Genomic DNA, 20,927 nt, shown 5'->3' with positions numbered 1-20,927 from the left:
GGTAATTCTCCAGCGGGGCAAAGACAACTTAGTTAATTTCAATCCTTCTAAAACTCAGTCTTGTCTTATATCTCACAAAAAAGATTCGTCTGCTCCTATGCTTATCTTTGGTGACACTCCGATCTCTAGGCAAATGATATATCTCTTTTGGGGGTTACCCTGACTTCTAATCTCTCTTGGCACAAGCACATTACAGATATTGATTCCTCTGCATCTAAAAAACTTGGTTTTCTCTTTTGCTCTCGGTGTTACTTTTCTTCCAAACAGCTGTTCACTGTGTACAAATTGCAAATCCACCCTACCATGGAATATTGTTCCCACATCTGGGGCAGTGCCTCCAAAACCTCTCTCAGGCCTCTAAATTTCATTCAGATGAGGGCAGTTAGGTTTATTAATGACTCCTCTCTAACAGAGTCTCTCCACTCACTGTCTCATTAGCATTAGTAGAGGCATTTGATGCAAGAAAGCAAGCTTAAGTAGCATCAGCCAAAAAAAAATAAATAAATAAAAAATATAACCACTTCCACTTCACCCCTCTGTTCGTTTGAAATACCTGTCCAGCTGAGCCTTAAACTTATTTAGGCTATCAACTTCCATGACAAGGGATGGAAGTCTGTTCCACCAACCAACCACCCGCTGGCTAAAGGCAAATTTCCGCACGTCTATCCTACATCTGTCTTTCCTCAATTTGAATTTATGCCCTCTCAGGTGATTATTCTGAGCAAGAGGGAGAATCCCATCAGCATTGAGCATGCTCAAACCATTCAAGGCTTTATACACTTCTATCAGATCCCCTTGCTGGTGATCCTGTAATTTGCAAACTTAAGCCTTTCTTCGTAAGAGCATCCCTTTGTTCCATTCACTACTCTTGTTGCCCTTCTCTGTACTCGTTCCAGCAGCTCTACATCCTTCTTGAAATGAGGCCTCCAGGCCTGTATACAGTGCTCTAGGTTTGGTCTGACCATTGCCTTATACAAGGAAATGATCACCTCCTTATCCCTGCTAGAAAAATTCCTATATATCATTGACAATACACCATGAGCTACTCTTGCAGCCCGTCTGCACTGCTCAGAGAACTTCATATCTGCCTGCACAACCACCCCCAGGTCCTTTTCATTCTCTACCACTATCAGTGTAGTACTACAGAGTTGATACGTTGCTCTGGGAAATATGAGACGTAGGCATGCATGTTTCTCATAGAAAAGGCATGCATGTTTCTGCTGCATGCCTTTTCTACAGATACTTCCATGGGCACTTCTGAATTGGCTTCTATCATTCCCGCTCTCTCTTTCAAAGCAGTCCGAACACACGCTGCAAACATCCATTTACTGTCCAACTTCAAACTCACAGAACCAACTTTTCATCTTCCTCGTTTATTCATTCAACTGCCATTTTCTGGAACAACCTTCCTTCATATATATTTCCTGAAAATTACAGTCTACAGAAGTTCAAGTCGAATGTCAACAAATATCTTCTTTCGTCTTCTGAACCTCCAACCCAAGCACAGTACTTAGTACTATAGGTTCTAATACCTCTTGTGTTTGGCGTTTTCATAAAAAAAAAAAAAAAAAAAAAAAAAAAAACCTGTCGGGCCTTTATTATTGACTTTTCTAAGTTCATGCATGGTAGAAGCCGGATTTAGCCATGCTAACAGTATTTTAAATAAGCAGAGAAATCGACTAGATCTCGAAAATAATGTCGATCTAAGATTAAAACTAACGAATCACGAACCCAATATTTCTGTCTTCTAAAATCACATCCATCACATTAGACATGTGGTAGGCGTTAGTGTTCATTAAATTTTTTTAAGATACATTGCAAATCATAATTGGATACCTTTTCTAAAAAAATTGTTTACAAAGTATATTAATTTGAAGCTTATTTCCCTTGGGGGTCTATGTTATTACCAAATTTTTACTTAGAGGTCTCTGACCAGAACGTTTGGAAACCCCTGCTCTACACTATCAAATCTTCAACTTGATTTTCATTCTTGGGAAGAGGAAGAAGTTGCAGGGGCTAAGCTGATGAATAAGGGGGGGGGGGAGTCATGTTGTTGAATACAAAAAACGTGCCACAGCTAGAGACGTGGGCCGGTGCATTGTCATGATGAAGGACCCAGTTCTTTGTGTGCCACTTCTCTGGACATTTCTTCCTGATGGTTGCCCTTAACCGCCTCAGGATGTCGCAGTAGAACTTTATGTTGATGGTCTGGCCAGGAGGAATGAATTCCTTATGGATAATCCCATCAATGTCGAAAAAACAGATCAGCATGGACTTCTTGTTGCTCCTCACTTGTTGGATTTCCTTCGGTCAGGGCTAAGATGGGCTTCTTCCACTGGGAAAATTGTTGCTTGGTTTCTGGGTCATACCCATATACCCAATTCTCATCACCAGTTATGACCGTAGAAAGGAAGTTTTGATCACTACTAGCCCATTCTTGAAGATCTCTGCTAACTTCCATGCGATGCTGCTTTTGGTCTTCACTTAGTAACCATGCCACAAACTTGGCTGCAATCCTTCTCATGTTGAACTTGTCTGACAAAATCCACTGACACGTGCCATACGATAGTCCTACAATACCACAAATGTCATGGATGGTCTGCCTGACATCTTCACAGATCGCTGCCGAAACTTTTGCAATATTTTCCAGGGTGGTGCTCAATGATGGATGCCCAGAGCGATTGTTGTCATCAACCGACATTCAACCATTTTTAAAACGGTTAAACTTCCATAACCTAAAGCATTGTCATCAAAAGCTTGTTTCAACTTCTTGTAGTTTTCTGCTGCTCTATCATTAAGAAGGAAACAAAAGTTGATTCAAGCACATTGCTCTCTCACATCAGCCATCGCAAACTATGTGAAACACACTGCCAAAGAACTGTGCATAAATATTCAATGACTCTATCCAGCCCATTGCCATGTGGCGCACTGATTCACAAAGGATGCATGTGGCGTTACCGAGCACCACAAGTCTGTACCACCTTCTGTGTGTGTGTGTGTGTGTATATATATATATATTTTTTTTTTTTTTTTAAGCTGATGCCTCATAAGTCTAGTTTTCTTGCATCATTTTACATATACTAATATTAAACATTTGCTTAACTATGTACTGTATTTTTTTAAAATATAAGACACACTAGACCAGTGGTTCCCTAACTAATGATATTACGGACCCCTTCAAAAATGAAAAAAAGTTTGCGGACTCCTATATATATGTGTGTGTGTGTGTGTCTCTACATATGTATGAACACTGTTTTCTAAAAATAAAATACAAAGTTATATAAAAAACAACTCAACTTTATTCTTATTTTTACATAAATATATAATAATAACTTTATCATCAATTTTCTATACATAGAATGAATAATTTTACCAGTTCCAGAGGGTTCTTTTTGTGAACCCACTCTGCGGACCTTAGTTTGGGAAACGCTGCACTAGACCATAAGTTGCATCCATATTTTAGAAAATAATAATAATACTTTATCACATATATTTGAAACACAAATGGGCTAATATAAAGAAAGCCAACACGAGAACGATGAGAAACGTCAGATAACTTACACAGAAAATTAGTTTCCCGACACTGGATTCTAGTGCTGCTCACTCGGTAAACAGACAGTAGGTGTTATCGGTCTGGAGCTGAAATCAAGAAGGATATATTGATTGACAGGTAGGCATGGCAAATGATGAAATGATTGGTGGTAGGCACGACAGACGACAAGCTACTTGTCATTGGTTGGCATTATAATGTGTATTTATGAGTAAAGAATGGTGCATAATAGTTTTGTGATGAACGGTAAACAGGTAATAGTAGCGATGAATCTTTTAAAGATGGAAGGAAAATAAAACGTTGATTGATTTTTTGATGAAAACTAAATTAATAAAAGTTTTGTTCTGTTCATTTTTATGTTCTTTGTTATGTTTTATTCCTATTATTAAAAGCAGATTTTTGGAGTTCATGAGTGTTTTTACTATATTTTTGATTTATGTTTGGTTACAAAAAAAAGGAAAAGGTTTCTTTATTTTTCATTATATTTCATAACCTGACCTTAAATGGTAGGTTAGGAAATAATAGAAAAGGTTTCCTTATATTTCGTGACCTAACCTTAAACGTTAGGTTAGGAAATAATAGGAAAAGAAAGAAAGATTCTTTATATATATGTAGTGAATAGCTATTGATGTTATGATATGTGTGTATCCGCACGAGTGTCTTTAAAAATAAAAGTACAGTAATAAAAAATTAATATTTTGTTAATAATCAATTTATGCTCTAGTCCACCCATGATTCTAAAGAAAAAAGGTTAGGTTACCCCCCTCCACTTTGGGAGGGGGTTCAAGCTCCCATGGGATTCAAGTGGAGGTAACTTGTCCTTTTTTAACCATTATGGAAAGCGTTCATTAGGGCAAGTTACCATTAGTGCTGAGTGCTACTAAAGTGATACTAAACTGATGTTATCGTGTATCTTCGCGTGCCAATCAGCACATCGTTTGCCACGTCTACCTGTCAATCAATATATCATTCTTGATTTTGCTCCAGACCAATAACACCTACCGTCTGTTTACCGAGTGAGCAGCGCTAGAGTGTCGTATTGGGAAGCTAATTTTCTGTATAAGTTATTTGACATTTCTCGTGTTGGCTTTCTTTATCTTCGCCCACAAATGTTTACTATACCAAATATCAGTGTAAAATGAAGCTTTTACTATTGCATCATTGGAACTAACACATTGTTGGCACATTCATCATTACTGATGTTGTGGCCTGAACTTTCACTTTCTTTAAAGAGTGCATCATCTTTATGTCCATTAAGGACGTTACTGATTTTACATTTCATTAACATCCACTAATTTTTCACTGATTCGCACATCTGGCTGGTCACTTCATTCTTGCTGATGTTAAATCATGCTTACACATGAATTCATTAACACATGAATACTTTAAAATGAATTCATTAACACATGAATACTTTAAAATGAATTCATTAACACATGAATACTTTAAAGTGAGGGTTCTCAAATCGTGGACTGCAAATTCCTGGAGAGATGTTGCAATCAGGTGTGACAAGGGATCACAATTTTTTTTTTTGGCCTTTTTTTTAAATTTGATTATTATTCCTCATTGTGAAGCAGTTTTATTTTATAAAGTTGTAAGAGTTATATCATTGTTTTGTTTGATATTTATATCTATATATAGATTAAAATTTAATTAAAAGTAAGATATATTTATTTCTTGCCTAAATCTAAACCAAATGAAATAATTAGATTTATTATGGGGGGAGTCACAAATTAATTTATAATTTTAGGGAATCACAGTATTGCAAAGTGTAAGAATCCTTTAAAGGTTTGTTAAAGGTTTAAAGTTTTGTTAAATGAGATGACCAATGACTGTAATTGGAAAGGCCTTCAGCAATTAAAGTTAATTGTGTTTAATTTAGCAAATATCCTTTTTGTTGCCACTGTAGCATGTGATCTGAACTGATCATACAAGGAAAGCTAGCTTTTTTTTCAGTTCATCTGGATAAATAAAATAAAATATTCCATTAATATTTTGAAGATACCATCTCTACCCACGACCATACAGGGTGATTCAGGAGGAACAGTAAATATTTTGGGAGGTTATAGTTTCGATTATTCTGTGTAAAAAAGTTCATATAAACATGTGTTCCAATTCTCAATGGATATGGAAATACAGCTGTTCGAAACTGGTGCTCACCACTCCCTGAATCAGACGTGACTAAGAAGCAGTTATAACCTGATGCTGTTTGGTGTTAGACATTTTTGTTAAGAATGTTTCACATCTTCACACATGCTGAATATGCTGATATGGTGTTTGTCTATGGTTTTTGTGGTGGAAGTGCAACTGCTGCTTGTAGAGAATACTGTCTACAGTTTTTGTGTGGAAGTGCAACTGCTGCTTGTAGAGAATACTGTCGACAGTTTCCGTATCCATTGAGAATCTGCAGAATACCGGATTCAAGAGCGTTTACTAGTGTTTACACCAAACTGTGTGAGACTGGTACAGTTCCCAGCAATCATATTTCTTCTGAACATGCAAATGAACAAAATGTGGATGAAATAGAACACATTCTTCAGTCAGTAGAACGTAGTCCTACTATTAGCACACAAAGAATTTCCACATTTATTGGTGTTCCACAGACAAGAGTATGGTGAACATTACGTGGGCATGGCTTGTATCCATTTCACATACAGCGGGTGCAACACCTTCAACCAGGAGATGATGCCCAGCAATTGGAATTTTTTCGTTGGATAAATGCTAATTGCCAATTAATTCCATTAATATGGTTCGGCGAAGAAGCTACTTCACTCGTGATGGTATCAACAATACCCGTAATTCTCATTGGTGGTCAGATGAAAATCCACATACCACTGTAGAAACAAATTTTAAACATCCCTTCTCTGTAAATGTGTGGTGTAGTATCATTGACAATCAGTTAATTGGGCTTGTGTTACAAAATTGTCTTACAGCCCATTTACCTAAAATTTCTGCAAAACAAACTTCCACTACTATTGGTGGATGTTCCCTTGGCTACAAGGATTGGTATGTACTTTCAGCATAACAGAGCTCCTGCACATTATACCCATCTGGTGATACAATATCCAATATCTAAATTGAACTTTCCCTAAATGATAGATCGGCCATGGTGGTCCCATTCATTGGCCACCAAGGTCTCCAAGACCTCACTCTGTTAGATTTTTGTTTGTGGGGATGGATGAAAAGCGCAGTATAAAAGGAAAAGGTGAATACAAGAGACGAATTGCTTGCTCGCATTTTGGATACTGCTGCCCTCATAAAGAAACACTAAGACCACCTCAGAAGAACAAGTCATATTACCAGAAGAGTGGCAAAGTGCATTGAGGTTAGCGGTGGGATTTTTGTAAAAAATTTGACAATTATTTGTGTTTAGTATCATTCAAAAAGTCAATAAATACAAACAATAAGTCATTTACCGTTCTTTAATACCACTCATAATGGCTTTGTGTGCACCAGTTTCAAACAGCTGTATTTCTGTATCCATTGAGAATTGGACACATTTATATGAACTTTTTTACTCAGAATAATTGATACTATAACCTCCCAAAATATTTACTATTCCTCCTGAATCACCTGTATAATAAAGACCACTCATGCACCCAGTCTACCTTTGGACCATAAGACATGGGAATTTCAGGCATTTCAAGAGTGGTTTACATTTCAACAATGAAAACAGCAGTTCTTCTGCTGTATTCATTGTTGAAAGGTAAACCACATTTTTCAGATAACATGAAGAAATTAATCAAAGAGATTCAGGTCTGGTGAAAGACACGGGGGGGGGGGGGTTCAAGCCTGTGACTGCTAAATATGATTAACATTTGTATTGATTGATTTATTGGAAACTCCACTGATCTGGTGATCGTGCTGGAGTATAAACAAGAACATGACTGGGTTACTGCTCCATCACTCAGCATCTATTCAGTAAAAAGCATAACTTGCAAATTGACTTCAACATTGAAAGAACAGGAATTTATTAGGAATCCCATCAATGATGGGGGGGGGGATTTTTATTGGTCTTTTTCACAATGTGGCTGAGTTGGTCGGACTCAGGTGAGGGTAGCATGGTTTTTTCTCCCAGAAACTTGGGTTTTTCATCCAGAAAAAACAGAAAATCGACATCAGGACACACTATTTATAGGCAATATACGCAGAGTAACATGACCTTAGTCGCCGATGCTCCTAAAATAATAAAACAATATATGATTATTGAAGATGTTCAAGAATTACTGGTAGAAAGAGAGGTTGATGAAGCGGATTTAGTGGAAATGGCATTGGAGGTAAAACCAAATCAATTCAGAGGATGATAGCACAAAAAAAAAAATCTAAGCTTCTAAATTTTGCACTAAAAAGCATATGGAAAGGCCTAAAGTTAGCCGAACAATTAGAATGTTATTTTTTGAATGCCGATTCTGGAATGAAAGGAGCCTAAAGTTCAAAAGGGAGCTTCAAAAATGCTTAGTTCCATACATACGATGAAATTCACAAAGATTTATCAAGCAAAAGCAAACAAATCCAGATTACTCATTTTTTAAAGAGAGCAGAAAATACTTGAAATCTAGAATAGTGTGTTTTTGTTAACGAAATAGTATATTTTTGTTAACTTTTGGTACGTAATCCCCCGTTTTATATTTTTTCTTAGTCCCGTATAACATGGTTTTGCACAATGCAACATTTCACAGGAACCTAACTACCATGTTATATGAGGGCTGCCTGTATTAGATTTCAGAAAAACTTTTTGATACTGTTCTTCCTAAAAGACTGCTATACAGATTGGAGCAGTGTGACATTAGAGGCAAGTTCCTGCTATGGATAAAGGGATAATTGAGTTGCAGAAGGCAGAGAGTGGTTATTAATGGTCACTGCTCTTCTTGGACTATTGTTATTAGTGGAGTCTCTTTGGGATCAGTGCTGGACCCTTTATTGTTTTTATTGATAAAGATATGCCAAGTTTAATATCAAAGTTTTCATATTATTTTTTGATTGACAGGATGATTTATGACAGAAACCAGGGTATGATGTGCAACAAGATTAAAAAAAAAAATTGAAAGAAAAGTGTGAGGTACTGCATATGGAGAACAATATTCCCATAATAGCATACCAATTCGTTGGTACTGTTCTCGAGATATTAGAGAAAGAAAAAAAGACATATGATCATTCTGTAAGCTGCCAGAGAAATACATTGTGGAGTTTTACAAAGACATGTGCAAGATTTTCTATGAATTATGAAATCAGAAAAAAAAGTAACATATGTGTGCTGTATATAATAAATAAATTTGATGGATTTGAGGTGCTGGTGAAGACATAAAAGGCTGATGTTGTTGGGATAGGAGAGACATGGTGTCACACAGAGGTAAGGAATGCAGAATTGGAATTGGGAAGTAAGGTGTGTACAGAAAGGATAGACAGGATAGAAGGGGAGATGGAGTGTTGCTGTTAATTAAGAAACACACAATCTAAGGAAGTGCATCCAGTTAACATGGGTGGACAGTGCAACATAGAGTCAGTTTTGTTTGACATAAGTACTGAGAAAACCAAGTTGAGAGCAGGAGTATGTTAGGCCTGATGTAGCCGAGTGGTCAGAAGCTAGAGTGCAAAAGCACACGCTCTTTGAGTGCAGCTGGGGGTACAAGCCCATCACTACTAATTATTATTAATGTTTATATTTTATTCTAAATATATTTTATTCTAAACAGCACTGATCTGGTGGTTGTGCCAGAGTATAAACAAGAACATTATTTTATAGGCCTAATGATTCTGATGAGTACGACGAACAGTTGTGTGGAGAAATACAGTGGGCCAGTAAATCAGATTGTCTTATAATGGGGGATTTTAACTTACCAGATATAGACTGGAACTTGTGGGTAGATCACTCACACACTATCAAGACTTTTGTGGATTGACTGATGATTGTTTTCTACAGCAGCATGATTGAGAGGCAACCAGAAAGAGTGTGGGGGTGGAATTTAAATGTTTATTATTTTTATTTCTTTTAATGCATTACATGAATATTTTCTCATTTATTTAATGCATGTGTCTTGTTTAATCATTCCCTGTACTCTACTGTGCCCCCCCCCCCCCCGTTTAGTCCCCTCTCACTTTACACCTGACTTGTTTGTCTCCCAGAAGATTCTAGACTCGAAGAAGGTCTCAATATTTTAGGTATTCCTCCTCTGGATTGGCTGAAGTTCAAAATGACTGACTGACACTTAAGTACCAAAACATAATAATATTTATTGACATTATATATATACATTTCCAATCTATAACTACGATTAACTGTGAACTTTATTATGTGTGGCTTTGTTAGATTGTAATTATCCTTGTAATTCAAACTACAGAATTTTCATACATATATACATAACATCATGTTCTTCGTGTGTCTCATCCTTGGGTTGTAACAGATCTAGGAGTTCATTACATCTCATAATCCTTACATCAGCTTTCCTACCAATCAACTGTCCTAGTAGGTTTACAAGTGGCTTTCAGCGTGGTAATAAACAATTTCAAGTAGCCATATATACATTTTTATATCCCTTTCCAAAATTATCACATACACATATATATCTCAGTTAGAAAAACCTTTCCTCAACTACAGACCTGTTCATCATTCATAATCAACAATGGTAATTAACCGTCTTCCCGTATCTAATCCTATAATTCTTTAATTAGCAGGGCACTCAATCAGTGTTTTATCCGTTTAAACAATTACTATCACTCCAAGTTATACTCTCTATAAATCCAAATTCACTATAATATCATATTCAACTACAATCCTTTGTTACCTAATTAGTCATTCCCCCAAAATTAACTATTATCTCAAAGTATCCTTTCTACCCATTAATAAACCTTTACCAGAAGATCCTACTCTTAATTTCACTACAATTCTGTGTACATGGGTACAATTACATTTAGCTTTCTCCCATAGGTTAACTATTTCCCCTAGAGTCCTTCCTTCACTAACTTAAGATTTTTCCTTACGGAACTATCACTTACTGGTTTTCCAAATGATTTTTCTATTCAGGGCTGCCATAACCATCAGCGCAACGGCGTAGATTAGAAGGCGGGCAGTTACTCATCCTTGGAATACATCAATCTACCTGAGGTTCACTCTGTTGAGTTGAATAAGGATCCTTTTCTTATGTCATTCTCTAGAATTCTCATTGGCCGCTCTCCTTCCTTCACTATGAATTTCATCAGCTTCTCAGAACGTTTTTGTATTCATTGGCTACTCTGGATCATCTTTCTTCCACATGAACACATTCTTTCCCCAACTTTAGACTTACGAAATTTCCCACAAGGAAAATTTCCTTCCCATTACTAAACCATCTCCCCAAAACTCAGCAACGACTCTGCCACACAACTGTCTTCCTCCACACACTTCCAAAGACTCTCCCACATGACTGTCTTCCTCTTTAAAAGACTCTCCCAAAAAACTTTTCTTTCTCCTCAATCTGAATTTCAAAATTTCCTACGCTTTTCACTCTGGCCAATCGTTGACCTGAACATCCCTTCCCCTGAAATTCCCATTCGTCTCCTATATTCTTCCGTGGGCGTGTCTTCCATCCTTTATATGAGGACTTCCGGTTTTCCAGCAATTTCTGGAACTTTCTAGAAAGGTAAACGGAAGTTCCGGTCAGCCAAGAAGTTTCCAGATCTTCTTTGTGACCTACATCCACACCCATCTACGCCCTGTATTTGCCTGGCTACACCTGTCGTTAATTGCCCCCATGAAATTTTAAAGTGTGTACTTAAATTTCTGGCTCCTCCGTAGCCAGGTGGGAAGGAGCAGCAGTGCGTAGCACACGCTTCTTGATTAGACCGGGGTTCGAGCCCGTCACCACCAAATACGGATGATGCGGAAAGGTCAGGGAATGACCACCGCATATCCCGGAGCAATATGGCCTTAGTTGCTAATGCTCCTAAAAACCAAACAACAAACAAACAAACTTAAATTTCTTGAGTATCTCCATTACTGAGCTCCATCTCTATCTTAATTGTTTGTTTCGGCTCATTGTTCTTTAGGGGCGAAATGTTTACTCTGATCTGTGCTCATTAGCTACGGTCTGCTCCATCAGTGTTTCCTATTGAATCGCGTGTTCGAAACGCTTTCCCCCCCGTTGCTATGTTTATCTTCCTCTTGCTTAAAGGTAATAGGCGAAACGAGCACAATTAAACCTGGGACTTATCTGAACTATTGTATACAAATTCTGTTATTAGTTTTGACCATATATATTTTAAAATGGTTGTCTGTATTAATATTCCTTAATAATTTTTCAATATCAATAACTCTCATTATCAAATAACAGTTGTAAGGACAGGTCCTTACAAGAGTAATACTCTTGATTTGATTATCAGCAGTGATTCTTCGTGCATTAAGAATCTGCAGATAAATGGACCACTAGGTAGCAGTGATCACAGTGTACTAATGTGGGATTTACTTAAAGATGTAATTACTATTAGGAGTAAAGGGAATGATTTTGTTTTTGTAAAGGTGACTATGGTGTTCTTAGAGATTTTTTAAATTCTATACAGTGGGACCAACTGATGATCTTACCAACAGCAATTTCTAAATGGGAGACATTCAAGGAATTAATCTTGGAAGCTGCTACTCTTTTCATACCAACTAAGAAATACTGCTCAAAGTTTAGGCCTAAATTGATGTCAGATGAACTAATGGGATTCGTGGCAGAGAAGAAAAATGATTTGGGATGCATATAAATTATCGGGTGATGAAGATGCCTATGGTAGATATAAGACAGTCTGTAATCAAGTAATAAAGGATGTTAGGAAAGCAAAGGCTGATTACAAGAAATCTTTGGCGAAGGATACAAAGAAAAATAGTAAAGACTTATTTACTTATGTAAACTCTAGAAGGAAGGGGATTAATCAGATTAGTCCACTTGAGATCGACGGTTCGTTTGTTGATTAACCTGCTCAGGTAGCTGACAAACTGAATGAGTATTTTGCATCTACATTCACACATGAGGAAGTCTGTAAGGAAGGGGAGGCCTGAAGCTTATCAAACTCTGGCAGGGAGCTAAATGATTTTGTAATAACTGAGAGCAAAGTGGAGGAGAAATTGTTGAGATTGAACATAAGAAATGAACCTGGGGTGAGTGAATGGGATCTATCCAGTTATATTAAAGGAAGTAGCAAAAGAAGTAAGTGAACCCTTAGCCATAATTATCAAAGCTTCCTTGGATTCAGGGGAGGTCCTCATGGACGGTGATGTGCAAATGTGTCCCCAATTCACAAAGGGTGACAGGAGTAATTATAGGCCTCTTAGTTTAACTTCTATTTCAGGGAAAATAATGGAGTCACTAGTTAAAGAAACACTGCAGGATCTTCTAGACAAGACTGCAGTTATAATTCAGACACAGCATGGGTTTGTTATCTGCCTTTGCTTTCCTAACATCCTTTGTTACTTGATTACAGACTATCTTATATCTACCATAAGCACCTGTATCTCTTGTTAATTTATATGCACTCCCATGCATTTTTCTTCCTTGCCATGAATCTCATTAGTTCATCTGACATCCATTTAGGCCTAAACCTTGAACAGTATTTTTCAGTTGGGATTAAAAGCCTAGTAGCTTCTAAGATTAATTCCTTGAATTTATTGGGTATCTTCTGTTGACCAACCTGAAAGTGTGTGGGATTCCTTTAGATTCAAACCCTAGAAAAACAGGGGTATTCCATTAGTAATGGTCTGCATACAGGCCTCCAGACCTGTATGCAGTACTTAAGGTTAATCTGATCATTGCATTATACAAAGGGATAATCATATCTCTATCCCTGCTAACAAGATTCATGTATATCATTGAGAAGACCCCCACGAGTTGTTCTGGCAGCTCATCTGCACTGCTCAAAAAACTTCAATGTCTGATTTTACAATTACTCCTCAGGTCTTTTCCTTTCTCTACTTCCCTGAGTGTAGTACAGCACAATTGGTATGTGACGGTGTACCCATCTGCAATACTTTGCATTTGTCTTTAAACTTCAATTGCCACTTCTCAGCTCATCTGTCCAACTTTTCTAGGTCCAGTTCTGTTACAGTAGCCTACTGTCATTGACAACCCTACCAATCTTTGTATCATCTGAAAACTTGGACATTAAGCCTGATATACCTTCATTGATATCATTGATAAGTATAGAAAACAATAATGGGCCCAACACCGAAACCTGAGCAAGTCCACTAATAACATTAGTATACGAAGAGCAGTGTTCATTGATTACCATTCTCCGTCTTCTCCCACTCAACCATCCCTTTATCCATAGCAGCAACTTGACCTTAATGCCATTATTGCTCCAATTTGTACTGCAATCTTTTGTACTGTGCAAAGGTATCAAAAGCTTGCCTGAAATCCAAGTATATGATATCAAAATTATTTTTTGCATCCTGTTCCTTTGTTACCATATCATAGTATCCAATCCAATTGGTTAGACAAGATTTCCACTAAACAAATATATACTGTTTGAACTTTAACTGCAGTCTTGTCTTGATGATCCTGCATTGCTTCTTTATTCAGTGGCTCCCATTATTTTTCCTGAACAGAAGCTAAACTAATGGGCCTGTAATTACTTGTGTCACCATTTTATCCCCCCCCCCATTGTGAATTAGTTACATTCACACATCTCCAGTCCGGGTGAAACTTCCATGAATCCAAGGATGATCTTATAATTATGGCTAAGGTTTTGCTTATTCCTGTGGTGCTCTCCTTAATATAACTGAATAGATCCAATCCACCCCTGGTAACTTCAACATTTTCTTCTCCACTTTGGTCTCAGTTATTACAAAATCATTTAGCTCCCTGTTAGAATTTGATTAACTGATGTCCTTCATTTCTATACAAGATTTCTCTTGTGAATATAGATGTAAAATACTCATTCAGTTTGTTAGCTGCCTGAGCAGGACCATCAACAATTGAACCATTGACATCATGCAGAGTTAAAATAAGTAAAGAAGTCTTTGCTGTTTTTGTCTGCATCCTTTACCAACCATTTTCTCGTAATCTGCCTTCTTTGTGACTTGATTAAACTAGTTTATATCTACCATACCTCTACTCTGCCAGATAGTGACTGGAGGAAGTCTGAGTAGTGTGTATGAGGGTGACATTGTCGAGGGCATGTTATGTCAAGGATCTGGGTATATTCTTACCATGTGTACACCATATCCAAAAATTTCATTACTTCATACAGCACATCCCGCCGACCGGGCTAGCTGGGTGGGTAAAGTGCCTGCCTGGCAACCCAAAGGTCGCGGGTTCGATTCCCACCTCGGGCTTGGATCAAAGTACTGCAAAAACCTTGGGAGGTGCATTATGGCCACAGAAGCCTATGCGCCAACAACTACAAAAAAAAAAAAAAAACAGCACATCCCCCACTTTTTCTTAGTATTGAATACACCATGAATTGTCAAACTAAAAGAGTAAGCTTATCTGCAAAAAGATCTAAACCTCCCAAACACTTCCTAGTTCATTTTACAAATATATGTGCTCTCAATTCTATTCAAACAACATCCATTTCCACTTTCAGTCTGCCAAACCTCATGTACTTTTTCTGACAGAATGTCAGTTATCAGTTGATTCAACTACTGCTCATCTCAGCTGCCCAAATTGTTCGCTGTATGACTCCTTTCGCCTCAAAGGTGGTTACTTGTGCATATATCCGTTCTGATATTCCCTGTCAGGGATTTGGTAATTTGGAATCTCCTCTTTTCGATATTCTCTGGCTTAAAATCTCTCTACCTCATTGTATCAAATTCACCTGTTGTCTCTACCATTCTCTCAACTCCACTAATCAATTGGAGCTCTTTGACTTCCTCTCTTTGCAAAACCCATGTTTAGTCTCTAGAGCAAAGTTTCCGGAATCCCCCCCCCCCATACTTCTCCTTCAACCCATGCACGGTACTAAGTACTATAGGTTTTGATACCTTTCGTGTTTGGGGTTTTCATAAAAAAAAAAAAAAAAAAACTTGACTTTCCCAAGTCCAACTGTCCTAACAGTAAGGTAATTTTCCTTGGTGATTTGAATGTTCACAACTCCAGCTGGCTTCTGTTTTCTAATCACACTGACCCAGCTGGTCGAGATGCTGAAGCTTTTGCAATTACTAATGACCTTGCACAGATTGTTCATTTACCTACAAGAATACCGGACAATCCTAACCATACAGCCAACATGCTTGATCTTTTTCTCACAAACAACCCTTCTAAGTACACGGTCGAAGTGAGTGGTCCTTTAGGTACCTCGATCATAACTTGGTGATTGTCTCTTCTCCAATGGAGCCTTTATCTCTTGGCTATTCCCAACCTCATATTGTTTGGCATTACAAGAATGCAAAATGGTATGACCTGAAAGATTTCTTTTCTTTTCCTTGGTCGGATTACTGTTTCAAAACTTCTGATGTCAACGTTTGTTCAGATCGTGTCAGTGAAATTATTCTTGTAGGAATGGAATCCTTAATCCCTCACTCCACTTTAAAATCTCATCCTTTATCTAAACCTTTGTTTTCCAATAAATATGCTAAGGCTTTTGCCCCCCCCAAAACCTCTCTCAGGCTTCTAGATTCCATTCAGAAGAGTGCAATTAGGTTAATTAATGACTCTAACAAAGTCTCTCCAGTCACTGTCTCATAGACATACTGTTTGTGCTGCATGCCTTTTCTACAGATACTTCCATGGGCACTGTTCTTCTGAATTGGCTTCTATAATTCCCGCTCTCTCTTTCAAAACTGTCCGAACATGTGCTGCCACCAGCCAACATCATTTTACTGTCCAACTTCAAACTCACAGAACCAACTTTTCATCTTCCTCGTTTATTCATTCAGCTGCCGTTTTCTGGAACAATCTTCCTTCATACATATTTCCTGAAAATTATAGTCTACAGAAGTTCAAGTCTAATGTCAAGAAATATTTTCTTTCATCTTCTCAACCTCCAACCGAAGCACGGTAATAAGTACTATAGTTTCTGATACTTCTTGTGTTTGGGGTTTTCATATTTAAAAAAAAAAAAAAAAAAAGGGACACAGAGAAGGCATAGGGGAGGGGAGGATTTTGCTTCTTATCAAAAGGGAATTGAAAGCAGTTTGACTATTTCCAGATCAAGCCTGGCTGGCTGAAGATTCAGTATGCCTGTGAGTTGCCTAGTGATAATATAAAGTTGATAGTTGGTCTAAACAGATTGGATAACATATATCCAATCTGTTTAGGCAACTTAAATGGGCAAACTGGAATGAATGAGTCATAATGGGTAACTTTAACTTACCTGTTATCAATTGGAATTTGTGATCAAGAATGACACTTAGTGGGATCAGTTTTTTTGAACTACTTGGATGACATTTTATTTCAACACATCAGAAAAAGTACAAGAGACCCGACTATTAGTTTCAGTGGTTTATTAGTTTCAGTTATCAGTTTCAAAGGCCAAGGTGAGTTTTTGATTTTAATAGGGGGGAACTATAGGCTCCTCAGGTTGTAATCAACTGGCTGTGGTAATTTGAGGTCAGATTGGGTTGATGTAAGAAGTGGGTTTCCCCAAGGATCAGTATTAGGACCACTGTTGTTTTTAATTTTCATAAACGACATCGATGAAGGAATAGAGGGTGTGAAGTCTAAATTTGCAGATGATGCTAAAATTGGTAGAGTAGTTAATGATCACTGTCAAGCTGAGCTTCTTCAGAGAGACCTAGATAGACTTCAGGAATGGCAGAAAAATGGCAGCTATGCTTTAATCCAACAAAGTGTAAGGTATTACACCTGGGAAACAGTAATCCCAAAATAACTTATTCACTTAGTGAGTTCAACTAAACCCAGTACTGGAGGAAAGGGACTTGGGTGTTACGATACGGTCAGACATGAAATTCTCTGAGCATTGTAAACAGGTTGCAAGGAAGGCCCATGGTGTCCTATCGATGATCTATCGAACTTTTGCAAGTAGAGATAGGGATGTGATAATCCCATTATATAAGGCTTTTGTTAGGCCACACTTGGAATACTGTGTTCAAGTATGGAGACCGCACCTAAAGAAAGACATCGCGCTTCTTGAAAGCGTGCAAAGAAGGGTAACTCGCCTGGTGAGATCGGTAAAAGGGCATCCTTATGAAGAAAGACTTCGAATATGTGGGTTGCAGAGTTTGGAAACTAGACGCCTTAGAGGAGATTTGATTAAGGTGTTTAAGGCTCTGAGAGGCATCAGTAAAATGAATGAGGACGAAATTTTCAAGATTATAAATGATGCTAGAGCTAGGGGACATAAATTCAAGTTACGGGGGGAAATGTTTAGATTGGACTACAGGAAGTTTTATTTTAGCCAGCGAGTTATAAATTACTGGAATAAGTTGCCTACATGGGTGGTAGAGTCTGACAGTTTGAGGAAATTCAAAGGTCATCTGGATAGTACCTTCGGGTCAGGGAAGCACATAGGATGATAGGTTTAATTTCCTTTTCTTTTATTAATTATTATTATTTATTTATTTTTTTTTTTTTATCATTGTTTTATTCGGGTTTTTTTTTTTTTTTCGGCTGGTGCAGCTATAAGCCATAGGCTTTCTTGCACCATGCGGCCATTACTAATACTAATATGAATGCTCTGTGGGATGTGTTTAAATAAATTAAATGCAAGTCACAAACATATTTGTTTCAATGGTAAAGCATCACAATAGGATGCCAAAATGGATGGCATGGAAGTTGAGGTTATTTTATGAATTTGCCACGTATAGCATCAGTAGTGAAAAACAATGTAAGAAAGCAAGTATAGATAGCATCAGCCAAAAAAAGTTTCCATATCACATGTCCATCTTTTCTAATAGTTTGTCTAGTTTGTTCTTCCTTCAATTTATTCACAATAACCACTTTTACAATGCCAGTTCCAACAATCAACTACTCATTGGCTGAAGGAAAAACTTTCACACAACTATCCTGCAACCATCCTTCCCCAATTTAAATTTATATCCCCTTGTTTATAGTCTCAGCAAGAGGAAGGATTCCATAAGTACTGAGCTTACTCAGTCCATTCAATATGTTAAACATGTCAATCACATCTCCTCACAGATGCCTAGTCTCCAGACACAGAAATTTTAAAAACGGAAGCAGTTTTGAGAATTAACAGAAGCCTTTCTTGGTAAGTGCACTCTTTTTTGTTCTCCTCAGTAATCTTGTTGCTCTTCTCTGCAGCCATTCCAACAGATCCACATTCTACCTAAAATGAGGCTTCCAGAGCTTGAATGCAGTATTCAAAATGCAGCCCAACCATTTATTTATACAGTAAGATTCACCTTATCCCTGCTGGAAAAATTCTTATACAGATAGCAATCATATAACACGTATTTTGGTTCCTTCAAAATCTTGTAGTCCAAAACCATGTTATACGGGACTAAGAACCAGTACAAAAAGTGGAGGGGGGGGTTACGTTCCAAAAGCTAACAAAAATACACCATTTTTTTTTATATCTATCGAAAACTTAATTTTTATTAAAAATAGTAAAAAAAAAAAAAAAATATCCTTACAAACTGTGATTCATGTATCTCAGATAATGTACATTCATTTAATTTCTTTCTCTTCATCACTGCTAAGCACAATCAAATGAGAATGGTTTCTCTGTTGCAGAATATCTTCACCTTCTGAGCTTTCTTCTGCAGAATCTAGATTTCGTGTATCTTCTGCTTTCTTTAAAAATCAGTAATCTGGGTTTGTTTGCTTGATAGATCTTTGTAAATTTCATGGTATGAAGCTAAGCATTTTTGAAGCTCCCTTTTGAACTTCAAAGAAAGGGGCCACTAAGGGTAGAGAAACTGCATATTGCGCTGAGTTTCCTTCTCTACCAAGGTGGACATCCTCTATCCAACAAACTTCTCTTTTCAGAAAAATTGCAAAAGCAATGAAAATTTGGTGCATTGAGAATAGGACAGAAAAATTTGTAGCCCTCAGATCCACATAATTGGTACACTAGAGTGCAACGTGGAGGCCACTCTCGGGCTGTCCACAAGCAGAGTTTGGACTCGGCCAACTCAACCAGAGTCTCCAGCCATGTCTGGTCAAGGGAAATCAGTCCTCCATCCTGAACTTCAACCATGGTCTCATTACATAACCCATCAATCAATGATATTCACTTGAGTCAAAAAGGCAATGATCTCTCTACCTTTCTTAGAGTTTCCTGACTGATTCTGCCAAATAGTTGGCACCTCCGTAGCCAGGTGGGAAGGAGCAGCAGTGCGTAGCACACGCTTCTTGATTAGACCGGGGTTCGAGCCCGTCACCACCAAATACGGAGGATGCGGAAAGGTCAGGGAATGACCACTGCATATCCCGGAGCAATATGGCCTTAGTTGCTAATGCTCCTAAAAACAAAAAAAAAAAAAAGCCAAATAGTTACCAACTCATCACCGAGTTCCTCTTTTCAACTCTAACATGTTTTGGACCATACAACCACCTTCAACTGGTCATTGAAGAGGTTGATCTGCTAGCTTCTTTTTAGATATTATCTGTAACACCTTTATAGAGACTGTAAGGCTGACCTTGGTTATGCTCAGAAGAGCCTACCTCCAAACAACCATGTTTTTAAACAAGATTGTTGGCAATCCTTGCATTCTAAGTTCCCAAAGTGTAAGTCATAATAGGGACAAAAAGACCTTTATACAGTATGGTTAAGAACTTGGCCCTTAATCCTCCATCAAGCATATATGATTGTCTAGAGCTTTGTGCATGAGGTACAAATTTTATCTTTAAAAATTTTGCATGTTGGCAGTCTTTAAAAAGAGAGTAGAGGTTGTCTGTAAAAGCAGTGCCATACCTTGTATGGGCAGACCAGATGGTCGCCTGGGGCCTGGGAATGTAGGGGACCCGAATTCTGATGATATTTTAATTTTTTTAAATATAAAAAATGGTTGTTTCCATGGGTGCCTGCAGGACATTTTGCAAGGCAGTGCATATGGGAATATAAATATTTGTTAACCAAATTTTTGAATACATGCAATATCTTATGTTTCCATAAACTAATGAAAATATTTAAAATTGTGTATTACTTTGAAGTCCAAAGGTGGTGCCCTTGCACCATGCTGCCGGCACCCATGGTTGTTTCTTAATCTAATACTTTAATTATAAAAAAAAAATTCAATATTGCCTTATTTATATTGCAGTAAATTTATTTATTTTATAATCAGATGTTAAAAGAAATTAATTTTTCTCAATTTTATTATTTAAACCTAGTTTTAGTGCAACATAAACTACAGTAATGGAGATTCACATTTAAAACTGTTTGCTTTGCTCTAAGTGTAACGTAACGCCGCCTCTGTAGCCAGGTGGGAAGGAGCAGCAGTGCATAGCACACGCTTCTTGATTAGACTGGGGTTCGAGCCCTTCACCACCAAATATGAGGATGCGGA

The 20,927-nt window shown here is 37.6% G+C and overlaps 1 protein-coding gene across 3 annotated transcripts in view; it reads left to right on the top strand.

Moving 5' to 3' along the window:
- LOC150088346 (protein yippee-like 5) overlaps positions 1–20,927 on the top strand; it is a 193,025-nt gene that overhangs the window by 11,702 nt on the left and 160,396 nt on the right. The window lies entirely within an intron of this gene.

The sequence above is a fragment of the Mastigoproctus giganteus genome, chromosome 3 (genome assembly GCF_048544385.1).
Source record: "Mastigoproctus giganteus isolate SK-2022 chromosome 3, ASM4854438v1, whole genome shotgun sequence".
NCBI classification, from domain to species: Eukaryota; Metazoa; Arthropoda; class Arachnida; order Uropygi; family Thelyphonidae; genus Mastigoproctus; species Mastigoproctus giganteus.
Note: the sequence above shows the minus strand (reverse complement) of the source record. Positions and strands in the feature narration are given on the sequence as shown.